This window comes from Apus apus, chromosome 2 (assembly GCF_020740795.1).
Source record: "Apus apus isolate bApuApu2 chromosome 2, bApuApu2.pri.cur, whole genome shotgun sequence".
In the NCBI taxonomy this organism is placed as follows: domain Eukaryota; kingdom Metazoa; phylum Chordata; class Aves; order Apodiformes; family Apodidae; genus Apus; species Apus apus.
The window spans coordinates 85,715,821-85,728,355 of record NC_067283.1 but is presented as its reverse complement, the minus strand read 5'-3'; positions in this window follow the sequence as shown (position 1 = coordinate 85,728,355).

Here is a 12,535-nt window from a genome sequence, read left to right as displayed (position 1 = left end):
TCAGTAGATAAAACACTGGCTAAATATAAGTCAGTCTCTAGAAAGTAGAAGCAATGGCACCTTTCTAAAGACGCAACCTCATGTCATTTAATGCAGTTCTGGGTACAAGTCTGTTGCTATACATCAATCCCAAAAACCAAAATAGTAGCAATAGTAGCATTTTTTATGAAAAACTTCACAGACCCTGTTCTGGACTTCCTTAAAAGTCAGACACGTTATGCAACAGTGTTGACTGATCTCCAGCATTGTCCCATTTCCCTCCTTGCATTTCAGTGGCTTAAGTATCCAGAAATAAACTGTAAAAGGAGAGAAAAAGGATGAGACTGCTGATTTTGTTGTCTATATGCGCAAAATCTTAACTCTGAAGAAGCTGACTCCCTTTCCATCTTTTCGTTGCACTCAGCTGACACAATGTCATCACCACTAGATTTTGGAAGGCTGTCCCATTACATCAAATGTGATTTCACACAAGTAAAATGGAAACTTACAGTCTGGGCTCTCATTTTTTATCATCACTTTTACTAAAGTTTCTTCCAGATATATTGATACACTTTAGAAATATTTCCCTCATATTCTTTGTTATTGTATTAATATTTTTATGGAAGATACTGTAAAAAGAACTATCTAATGGAGTTTCTTTTAAGTGATTAGTAAAGACACACTGAGGAGGGAGGCAATAGTAGGTGCTCCTTGAATATTTCTGCCATGAAATGGAGCAACTGGGAAGATAAACAAATGAAACATGCTTGGCTATTATCATATTTCCATCTCATATGACAGAAATCTATCTTTTCTTTGGATAAAAGTCCTATTCCTAGTGCAAAGGAAGCACTCTGCACAGGAAAAAGGAAGTGATAATACAACTGAGAAAAAAAAAAAAGTGGTCTCAAAGATCACCTACAGATCACATGTAAGTCAGCATTAACATAAAATTTACATCCTTATAAACCTCTTTAGAAGCTTTGACCTCAAAACCATATAATAATTAAGAAGTCTGGAACAAATGGTGCCAGACCATCTCTGCTACTCAATACTGTGACCTATAATTTTTCATCTAGCAAGAGGCGCCTCTCTCCATTCCTCCTGTTCCTTCCTGATGATGCGGCCAAAAATAACCTGGAGATTAATTTGGGGGAGAGAATGAACATCACTTCCCAGATAGCTGAATAACACCTTTAGAGATTCACTTCAGTTACAGTTCTGAAGTAAATACAGCCCTGTATAAAATCTTCAAATCCTTCTTATTGCACAGTAAGCATGAACCCTAAAACACTATAGTAATCCCAGTGCAGTAATCCACAGAGGTTTACATTGCCTCAACCCCACTTTAGAAGTTGCACAGACTCATAACTCCAGGATCAACTCTAATCTTAAGTCAGAAAATGGCTGTCTGCTGTCAGAAAAAGCTAAACCAGTTTGCATGACATTGTGAGTGGGGAGAGTAATCCTGAAAAATTAAGATACTCGTTATAGCTTTGTTACTTCTAGGAATAACCTATTCTGGACAATTTATTGTCAGAGTTTTTTGGGGATTTAAGGTTAAAAAATTTTTCTTTCTTAATGTTTTCAGAGCAACTAGGTCACCTATTTTTAGATATTACCACAATATTTTGTAATTAATCATATATGTGAGGGCACATATACACATCCCTACAAAAGGGAATATAGAAGAATCTTTATATTTTTATTTTCCTGCTCTGAAGATCCTTCAGTATTTACTGTCCAACATTGCTGTTTAACAGTTCACACTGATGTGTTTCTTGGGAAAAAAATAATAAATCAATCTGTTTTTTCACTGTTTCACTCTCCTGGAAGCTTCTGCAACACACTTTGTTTTTCCTACGCCACATTAAATACTGTTTCAACAAACTTCTCCTTATGGAACAGTTGTCTTGCTATAAAAAATACCAGGTTATATCCACTACACTTGTGAGACACAGTAACCTTAAAAAAACATTAAAAAATTATATTTCTTTCCTAAGGAACTAATTCTACTCTGTGTTTCTTCTAACTACCTAAATCAAGACAACTAGTGTCAAAAGTAGCCTTTGTAAGAGGAACTGGGAAGTGGAATTGGAAAACTGAACTTGAAAAGGTTTAAAGATTAATAACAAAGGCCCTCAAAACACTGTGGAAAGCAATCAGGAACATTGCAAGGGATAGGAAAGAAACCAAGCAAAGTGATCGGAACAGGAATCTGTACAGAAGAGCAACCTGAAAAAAATTAAATAGGAGAATGCCATATTTCAGCAAGGGCAAAAATCAATTTTATGTTCCTCTGATATACAAGCATTTAGGAAAAAAATGTCATAGCTTTGAAAGTTGGAGCAAACATTTTTATTAAGAAGAGGTAGAAAGAGAGGTAATTTAATAGAAAGCTCAAAGAGTGAGAAATCTTTGACAAGCTTGAGACTTCAAAGTGAAAACTATGGGAAATGGGCAGACAGAACTGTAAGATACCAAAGCTTTGAATATAAAACTTGTACAACTTTATCCACAAATAGAGAGGAGAGCTAGTGAAGATATGCATCAACAGTAGGATAGCAATTTCAAAAGCTTTTTGCAACTTTATGGTACTTACTGGATTTCTCTGCTTGCTCTATGTGTGACTAGTGAGAAAAAACTCTCATGGTATCACTGAATTCACAGCAAAGTTAGTAATCCTTATTGAGAATAACCACTTTCCATGGGATTTATCAATATTTATGGCAATTCACTGCCATGAGTTGGCCACACTCCACGTTTAAACAAGGAAAGAGAAAACAAAAAGTTTGTGTTTTTTTTTATCTGAGGAGACAAAGAATATGAAAAAGCTGGCATATTCAGCATTAGTTTTCTGTTAAACTGGCACAAGAACAAGCTACAGTTCTCCATCTGGGAGAGGACTTCCATTTACTGGATAAAAAGAAAGGAATTTTGAAAAGCTGTGGATTTCTCTGTTGAACACATCTGGTTCACAGGAGGAGAGAAATAGTTTGCAAAGTTAAAAAGCCACAAACTGCTTCTTTGTCTTATGAGAAAATAAGCAGGACAGCAAATTAGTTGTTAAAAACAAATTAGAAGGTCTTTATATATGTAATTGCTCACTACTTACCAAATAGTTCTCCTGCAAAAGTAAAGCTGCAGTTGAATTCCCGTATTGCTACCGTGTTGCTGTGTTTGATATTAATCAGTTAATGAACAGTTTCACATTATCTAAGCTGGCAGGAGTTTAAAGAAGATCAAACTTCTTCAGTAAAAAAATAATTGGGGAATGGAACTGTAACCTATTAAAAATAATCAGTTAGAAATAACTATTAATAGCCTTTCACTAACATAGTTAACCGAAGTATTAAGCACACAAATATGTTATATATCACTATGACAATTATGTTTTGGTTTCAGTTCTTGTAATCAGGTTTAACAGTCTAGATCATGGAAATCTTATCAGAAGATACTTTATAATCAGATTTCTGGAGCTTCAATTTTCTTTTAGCACATCATGCAAGGGAAGTTATTGTAGGGGAAAAACTGATAAAGAAATAGAACTTGCTTTCCAAACAATTTATTTTTCTCCAGACAGTAAAAATAGTAATAGGTTAGAAGTTCATGTACTGGCCACTGCAAAGTTCCTTTGTAGAAACAGAGGCAGAAGTAATTAATTTGGCTGGCTAGGTCCTCTGCAAACAGTCTCTGGAAGCCCTCTCATCCAGCTTCCACTCAAGTTAGCAGTAAGTTAGATCAGGATGCTCAGGATCTTTTCCAATCAAGTTTTAATTGAATTTCTACAACCTCTCTGGATAACCATTTCCAGCTTTTGACCATAATAACGGTCTTACAAAACATAGTTCCTACTACTAAACTTAAGTTTCTTGAATTCCAAATTTTATCTGTTGCCTCTTGTCCTGCTACAATGCACCAGAGAAGTGTCTGGCTCCATCTTCTCTTAGCTGACTAAGCAATTAAAAAGCAGTAAGATTCCCCTTTAATCTTCTTTCCTCAAGGCTCAACAAATTCATTTCCCCCAGCCTATCTTCAAAGCCATCTGATCATAGAGTGGCATTCTGTCAGGCTTGCTCCAGGTTGTTAGTTCACTTGATACCAAAGAAGAGATCTCTGGCCTTTTGCAGGATGCTTCCATCATAGCTCTATTACATCTACTTAAGTTCCCACTGAATATTGCATATTTTTCTAGAAACTATACCAGAGGAACAAATTGAAAAATACAGTTTTTGTTGTATCTTGTTATAGAGATTCTGGTCTGAATTGAAGCTCAAATACTGTTTGAACAGAAATTGTAAATGAACCTAACAAAACCCACAAACTATTTTTGCAGTGATGTTGCTTCTCAAAGACTTTAGTGAAACAAATACAACTTGATTATGTTATTTTAAATAGTCAATTTAATAGTCAAATGAAGTAAAAATGGAATTATATAGGTTGTGATTTAGTTCCTTTAGAAAAAAAAATACAGCTATCCAGTGGGATAGACCATGTTATTGCCACTTCTAGTTGTACTAAATATTCTCCCTGTGAGGGGCTTAAGGCAGCCCTGTCAAGTTGAAGGTTCAGGATACAGAACAACAGCAGACTAACAAATACAAACCACTAGTGCAATGATCTGGGTTGAGATGACAGCAAATAGCAGTAAATTCGGTAATATTGGGCTGAAATTAATATCTGGGTGCAGATAGACTTATGTGGCCATGGTTACCAGGCAGGCTGGCAAGAAGCAGGGCAGGGCTGCTTTACCTGTCCAGATACTCAGACCAGTGAGTGGGCCTGAGGAGTCCCAAGTTCCCCAAGCAGACTGTCTGCTCTTATGACTGAGTCACAGAAGCACAATCTGGGTTTATTATCCAGTTATCCTATACCATCGCTGCTCCCACACTGTGCCATTTCTCTCCTTTGTGTGCCCAGTGTTTACATGCCACCTTAAGTGGTGTGCCATCACCACTTAAATAAAGCCATATGAAGTGAGTGCTCACCATATGGAGCTATAGACATGTAAGTTGTGGGGTCACAATATGGAGAATTGCCCTATAAAGCAATACTAGCCCCATGCTCCATATAGATAAAAAAGGGGTTTTTGAAGATGACAAAAATGCAACTGTCAAATTTTTTTATTTTCAGCAACTTAAAATTAATTTATGATAATTTAATAATTTACTATTTTGAATTTCTTAAAGCATTTTCCACTCAATATGATGGAAGATTTTTATAACATGCCTTCTTACTTTCAGTGGCCAACTTGAAGAAAGAACTGATCAGTTACTGTCTGCTGGGGAAAAATACGAGGCCTGTACCAGTCTTGAGGCAGACCCTGAAATTTCACACGTCTTGAAGTTTTAGGTAAATCAACAGTTTAAAACCACTTTTTAAATGTAACTTCAGAATACACGCACCTGAATGTGGACATTTATCCAACACTGGCCAGAAGCACCATTTCAAAGGACAAGCAGAGCATCACTCTAGACCAGAGAAATAGACCTCCTGATTGATCCTGGATCTGGCCTTTTCTCAGAACTTCAGCAGAAGACTACTTATTTTCTCCCATTTGGTCCTTTTGAGACAGAGGACAGCATGTAATGTGTTTCCAAATGCCAGGCTGAGAACTCCAACCAAATGGGTATTGCAGAAGAGATGAATTGACCTAATTCACAGATCACTTTCAGTGTAAGTGAAACCATCACCTTCATGTCTTGAGATGCATATTCCTATTTACACATGAAATGACTGAAGAATGCCTATGTCCTCCAGCTGAAGAGGGATCTTCATTCTTTTGGACCTTGAACAACCCATATGAGGATTACGAACTGGGTTGCTAAATTCTTTTTTGAACAGTGTATTTCTAAGCAAACACTGGGGCACAGCTATAAACCCCTAGTAGACCTAAAAATTAATATGTCTATCACTTGACTATCTCCAGCACTAACTAGCATACAAGGCTTCAGGCCAACACAGAAGACAGTTGCCTTGTTATGTGATTTTCAGAGTATTCAAAATGTGTCCAGTTTATATGACAGATATTCACATTAATTAAAGAAGCTCGTTAAGTGTCAAAATAGTTTTGAATTCTAGATTTAAATGCATATAACATAAAAATTGTACTAATTCCTAGGTTCTTAATTCATAGGAATATATGGCAAAGAAGTAGAAAGAATCTCTAACATCTAGTCTATAGCTATTACAGCAATTACTGGGAGTGGTGGAATAGCACAGAGAATGGATCACAAAGTGACAAGATTCACTTGTTTTCTGTAAATATCACCTTCTATTAGAGACAAAATAGCAGACACAGTGAACCACTGATGACAAAACTTTCAAAATGTGAAGTGAAGCATTTTATTTTCTTGCTTGTAGCTCTCCTCACAAGCTACCTAAAACATTTTTGTGACATTTAAGAAGTTCTTTACCCCTAGATATTATCCACTTTCCATTGTTTGGAAACCACATTTTGGCACGTATATTTCAACAACTTAAAGCTAACATTTTCCTTTTGTAACAGAGGCTTTATATTCCTCGGATCATCCCAAAAGTCTTTTCCAGCTCCATTTGAGCAACATGTGACAAAGACACACCCAAAATACCTGATGAAATCTCATCAGTTTCTTTACTACAGCCTACAACTCTAGAAACTTCTCACTTGATACATACTAAAACTATATGAGATCACTTTGGTTTCACACTCATTCTGTCATTGCCTCATAGTTCTTCAGTCTTTCTCCTCATGCAGTTATTTCTGTCCTTAAAGGCTAAAAATAGGAACAATACAACCTTGGGACTTTGTCCTAGTGAATATCATTACATTTCTGTTACTGTCTTCCCTAGGCGACCCTATTTTGCTATATTATATTCTGATCCTTCTCTCTTCTGAGGAGCACTCAGAGCTTTGTGTTATAAATAATGCCCTCTTACTTTGTGCTCCAAGGCCCTTAATGAAATTAAATATTAAATTAAAACTCTCTTCAAATTCATCTCTTCCTTTTCAAATAATTGCCAAGATGTTTTTGAAGATTTCATCCAAGGATGTAAACAAGTATTGCTCTGGCATGCATTCATTTTAGGAACTACAAAAATTGTGGCATTTTAGAGTAGTATCATAAATGATGTAGAAAAAAAAAATATTGCTGGAAAGGCAATTTTAAAATATGTCGTTATTTTTTTTTTATCCAATCTAGCACTATTATAGTCACTTCTAACTACAGGAATCAAGGTGTAAGTGTGAGTCAAAATACCTTGGAATTTGATGACCAGACCTTCACATACACAAAAGGATGAAGCAATGCTGAGGTGTCATCTATATATTCCTATGAGAAAAGGAAAACAATTATGAATTCTTATCTCTGTAGTACTGAAAGGAACCACTAGTGGTTTTTTCTGACAAGAGTCTCATATTAGGAGACACAGAAAGTTATTGAAGCCCCAAATATTTCCCTCTGCATGAGTGCTAACTTGAAAGTAGTTTGTCTACGACATCAAATTCACCTCTAATGTCACTCCTAGACATGCTGAAATATGAGAGCAATCACTCCCCAATCACTTCACTATCACAAGATACTGACCCCAGTAACAGAGCGCAAGGGGTTTCCAGCTTCCCTGATTAACACACACAGAGCATTGCTCCCTTGCCACTCTGTCAGTACCATGTCCTCCCATGTCCTTGTGTTCCTCACAGCCACATAAATATTGTACTAACAAGCAATATAATCACTTGTGTGTCCCTGCAATGTAGGGGCTGCTTACTTGCCCTAAGTAAACCTCTTCCCCAGACCATAGAACAGGAAATTTTGCCAACTGAAATCAGAAGCAAGCAAAGAAACATAAGAAAACCTTGCATCAGGTTTATAAACAAAGAAAATATTTTATCTTCTATTAACCTTTGCAAGAGAGCCAGGCACCCGCTTCTGTGCTGTCCTGGGGCTGTATGAGCTCCCTCCAGCAATGCCAGTCAGAGGTAGAGAGAGGTGGTCGGGCAGGGAGCACCCGGAGGGGGGAGCTGAAAGATTCCCCCCACCTCTCCTTTGAAGTTGACGTGGTTTAGTCAGTATAATTGGTGTAAAATCTCAGTATTTTACTTCCCGAGGATGACTTATCCCCAGTTACCAATGAAAAGAAGGGAACAGAAAAAAAACCCAAAACAACCTGTCCTTTACCCTGCAAAAAAGATACAGGGCAATTACATGGTTACTTGGACACATCAATTAAGGGATGAAATCCAGATTTTTTTTCCCAGGAAAGCAAACAGACATGGCTCTTTCTCCATGGACAGATCACAATATATCTGACTGATTTAAATCTTTAGTCGTTATTTCACTCCACATGCTCTGCAGAGCAGCTTGCTAAAAGAAAAGTTAAAAATAACTGAACTCTGCATTATGTCCTTATCATCTATTAATACCAACTCTCTCATAAAAACATTTCTTCCCATTGCAATCAGACTAAAAGAGAGACTGACGTGTCTTGCATTCCATTTAGTGTGCATAATCAGTATAGTATTAAATTGGTAAATAATTCTATTAAAAAATTGTACTGTAGAATTTTGAAATATAAATACCTAGCATGAATCACAGAACCTTACAGATTCCTAGGGGTTTGAAGGGACCTCGAAAGATCATCTAGTCCAACTCCCATGAAGAAGGACAGTTTTCAAGGATTTTCAAGCCATGCAAATAGTGTTTATATGCATAGGGGAAAAAAAAACAAACACAGAAACCACCACTGGATCATCCTCTGTCTCCCATAAAACAACAGGCAGAAAAATTGACATATGATCATATGATTCAGGAACAGTGTTTTTCCATCTCTTCCTCTTTTCATGGTCTTAAATAAACTATATGAAGAGAGTATAACACTGACGACCGTAGAAATCCACAGCTATAGTTATGTAAGGACTAGAGATCAATAAACTGTTGTCAAAATAGAAATAAAGATGAGTTCAAGAGCCATAGCAAAATAAGGGTAAGTGGAGGCAAGAGGATGGCAGCACTGAAGACAATTATGTGTGACACTCAGTGGCTGCGTACAATCACCAAAAAAACAGAAGATAAAGCCAGGATGAGGTAAGTAGGAGGTGGGGTAATTTGTAGCTAGCTACAAGGATTTAATCACAGATGTAGCTTCAGAGGAAAAAAAAAAATAAGTTAATGTGTGTATTTTAAATTCACAGTAACAGAAATACTATTCAGGAAAAGGAGTCACTCAGACATAGATACTGTGCAAATGACAACCCTTACAATTCTGAAAATATTCTTGTTTCTACTGTCATTTCAGAAATGTCCATTATGTTTGCATTTAGGCCACAAGATAAGACACAAATTATAGACCAAAACAGGAGGTAGGAGTGAAAGCAAAGAATAATACCCTGCCCTAAAAAGATTAAAGTAACTCTGACAGATATCACTATTTCAATATATTATATCTTCTAGTGTAAGATTTTTAAAAATTGCAGCTGAAAACTGGAAGATATTTGTCTAGCTATCATCAATGTCGTCAGAAAGAAATAAAATAGAAAAAAAAAATAACAGCCACTTTCACACAAACATATTTTAACTGAGTAAATTATACTGCATTACACATGATCAGAGGGTGTCCCCCAGCCTCTTTTCTGTGTATTCATTTCAAGATTAAAATAACAGGTTTGCACTATTATTAATCTGAGAAGAAATCAGGTTTAGCAACAAATTAGACAGCTAAATTATGTTGAAAACAATTACAGGTATGTGGTAGTATAAGTCTGCAATATTAAGAGTGCAGATATAATCTATTCATAACAAAAAAAAAAAAATCATAAAATTTTTAAGGACAATATTTGTCTTTTTTTTTCTTTAAAATAAGATGAATTAAACTTTTCTTCTCCAAATTCCTATGCCACAAGAGGTTAAGAGGTTATGATGGTAAAGAATGAGGTAAGAGCTCACTCTCCACAGTCTGACTCATGAGAGAGACAAAGGTCTGACTCTTGCCTGCACCCTTCCCTCATTCCTCATACCCTGCTGTAAAATGCTAAAATCAAAGGAATTGGGAAAAGCTTTTGGATGCCTAAATAAACATGCTGCAAACAAAGACAAGTCAAAGCAACCATGTGTCAGTTTGAATCTTAATCTTCCCATGCTCACCATTTGTGCTTTGAATGCAAGCCTCCTTTAGCTTTACATAAGATGCAACCATTCAGTTCCACTGTTGGTTTCTGGTTCTTGGGGTGCATACTTGAAGCATACTGACAGTGCTACTAGTGGGATCTTTCTTTGCATAAAAAATTGTAAGTGAAACAAAATAAAGCTGCTGAATCCATTGCAGTGAGTCAGTACAAATTCTCTTTTTGTCTCCGGTTGATCATTAAATGAAGGATCAACCAATTAAACATCTACAAAAATTAGTGGCACCAGCAAAAGCTGCAGCACCTTCAACTTTTAGAAATTGTTCCAGACAAGATAACTAGACAATTAGCTAGGTTATGAAACCAGGCATTTGGAGACATACAGACTCTATTTCTGGGTCCTGCACTGACTCACAGCCTGACAGTGAGTGGTTCACATAGCTTCACGGTGTGCTTAGAACAGTGGAAAAGCTATTTCCCCAGCCTCCTACCATTCCCTGAAAATGAATGAGCACCACAAATTAAATTTTTGAAGTACAAGAGTCCAGATATTTCTGACAGAATCAATTAATCCAAAAAGAGCACGGATAGAGTCGGTATCCCTCTTATAATCACATGATTAGAAACATTATTGAAAAAAGAGACAGGAGGTGAAATTAAATAGCATTTCTCAGTTAAAACAAATATGTGAAACTGTCTAAACAGAATTTATATTAACAAGTTTAGGAAAAATTCAGGTTTCTTATTCTCCCTAACAATATTTGATTCCTAGACTCCTCTCCCCCAGTTTTCTTTCTTAGTATTGCAGAGTAGCATTAGATTTTACAGGTAGGGTCATTGCCTCATTGTAGTTACTTAAAAAAACCTTCCTAACAGTTCAACCTATGAGGCTTTTTAAAAAATAAAGTAACAAATGTGCAGTTACCTGTAGCTCACATGATTTTATTTGAGTACTCAAACCTCAACCTCTTCTAGAGACAAAATCTGTCACTATGGCCATTTCAAGTGTGCAGGTACTGATAAACATAGAAAATTACTCACCAATTAAGTAGAGCAGACGTTACTCCCTTGTCAAGCATTGATAGGCCCATCAAATGTGAGCAATCACTGGGTGATCTACACTGTTTTGGATTTTTTCTTCTTAAGTAACAAAACAAGATGTAACTGATATCTTGCCTTGCACATTAAGTTAAAAATAAAACCATAAAGCAAGAAAATGTAACAATTTCACATTATCAATAGACCTTTTTCTCATAGGGTACTTTGACTTATCAGATGTCTGCTGGAAATACAGTACAGCAGAGAGGAAACAGTCCTGGAAGTTTCTAGAGTGTGTTGAGGACAACTTCCTGACACAGCTGGTGTCCCGTACCAGGGAAGGTCCTCGCCAGACCTGTTTCTCAACAGAGACAGGAAGATGTGACAATTTGAAGCAGCCTTGGACACAGTGATCATGAAATGATAGAGTTTTTTGTTCTTGGAGAAGTAAGGAGCAAGGTAAGCAGAACTGCCACCTTGGATTTCCAGAGGGCAGGTTTTGGCCTGTTTAGGGGCCTGGTTGACAGGGTCTCTTGGGAAGCAGTACTGAAGGGAAAAGTAATCCAAGAAAACTGGACATCCTTAAGAAGGACATCTTCAAGACACAGCCGCAGACTGTCTCTGTGTGCCGGAAGAGGAGCCGGCAGGGAAGAAGACCCACTTGACTGACAGAGAGCTTTGGCTGGAACTCAGGATAAAAAAGGAGAGTTTATGGTCTTTGGAAGAACAGGGAGACAACTCAGGGGGATGTCATGATGTCATGAGGTTAGGCAAGGAGAAAATAACAACGGCCAAAGCCCAATTAGAACTTAGTCTGACTACTGCCATTAAAATAAAATTCAAAATAAATTGATAACAACAACAACAATAATAATAATAATAAAGTTTCTATAATACATTAGCAATAAAAAGAGGGCTAAGGAGAGTCTCCATTCTTTATTTGATGCAAGAGGGAATACAGAGACAAAAGATGAAGAAAGGGCTGAGGTACTTAATGCCTTCTCTGCCTCAGTTTTTAGTAGTAGGACCAGTTGTCCTCTGGGTACCTCCGGGTATCGCTCTCTACAGCTATCTGAAAGAACATTGTAGTGAGGTGGGGGTTGGTCTCTTCTCCCAGGTAACAAATGATCTGATGAGAGGAAATGGCCTCAAGTTGTGTCAAGGGAAGTTTAGAAGTAAAAATGTATTCACTGGAAGTTTTGTCAGGCACTGGAATAGGCTGCCCAGGGAAGTCGCTGAGTCATCATCCTTGGAGGTATTTAAAAGACTTATAGATATGGTGCTTAGGGACATGGTTTAGGGATGGCCTTGGCAGTGCTACGTTAATGTTTGAACTTGATGAGCTAAAAGGCCTTTTCCAACCAAAACAATTCCATGACCCTCTAGTTCAGGGAACAGAAAAAAACCTAAAACAGTCAC